General features: G+C 39.5%; 1 pseudogene; it reads left to right on the plus strand.

Annotated features, from left to right (window-relative positions):
- Positions 1-391: 391 nt before the first annotated feature.
- LOC113341492 lies at positions 392-491 on the plus strand (annotated as a pseudogene).
- The last annotated feature ends 382 nt before the right edge of the window (positions 492-873 follow it).

Genomic DNA, 873 nt, shown 5'->3' on the forward strand with positions numbered 1-873 from the left:
GTCAAATTTCTGACGGTTATCAAATCGAGTGTTATTATTATAAAGAGCATTGGCTGGCTCTTCAATAGTCTGGCCTTCCCAAAAAGGCTCTACTCTAACACTAGTGTGGCCCAATTCTATAACTTCTAACCTTTTAGCTATTGCTGCAATTTTGGCATCCGATTCAAAGCCTCCTTCTACCTTATTAACGTTCCCTCTGCCTAAAAGAATTTTTTTCTTGGGTTCCCTACTATTTTCCGATTGGTGGGTCTTTTCGGCGATTTCATTCAAAAATTCCATCGCTGCATCGACAGTTTGGTTTTCAAACCCACCAGTGCATAGAGACTCAACCATGGTTGTTGTCGAATAATCTAAACCCTCATAAAGGATCTGAACTAGCCTAACCTTTTCTAAACCATGATGAGGACATTGGGTTAATATACCATTGAACCTTTCCAAATACCTATACAAAGATTCTCCCTCCTGTTGAGAAAACGTGCAGATTTGCGTCCTAATAGACGATGTTTTGTGCCTAGCGAAAAACTTGCTCAAAAAGGCAGATGTAAGTTGTTCATATGTTTCGATTGAACCAGAAGCCAAACTATATAACCACGATTTGGCTTTATCTTTCAGGGAAAAAGGGAATAACCTAAGTTTCAAAGCATCATCATCAAGGTTTCTAATTTTTAGGGTACTACAAATTCCCTCAAAGTCCCTAACATGGAAATAGGGGTTTTCATTTTCTTTCCCTAGAAAGATTGGGAGCATCTGTAGGGTCCCCGGTTTAAGTTTATAATTTGCTTCTGTTTCAGCTAACCTGATACCCGAGGGATGAGTAGTCCTAGTAGGATTCAACAAGGCTTTCAAATTCTCCATTTCTGGCTCTACCTGAGT

This window comes from Papaver somniferum, chromosome 1 (assembly GCF_003573695.1).
Source record: "Papaver somniferum cultivar HN1 chromosome 1, ASM357369v1, whole genome shotgun sequence".
NCBI lineage: Eukaryota > Viridiplantae > Streptophyta > Magnoliopsida > Ranunculales > Papaveraceae > Papaver > Papaver somniferum.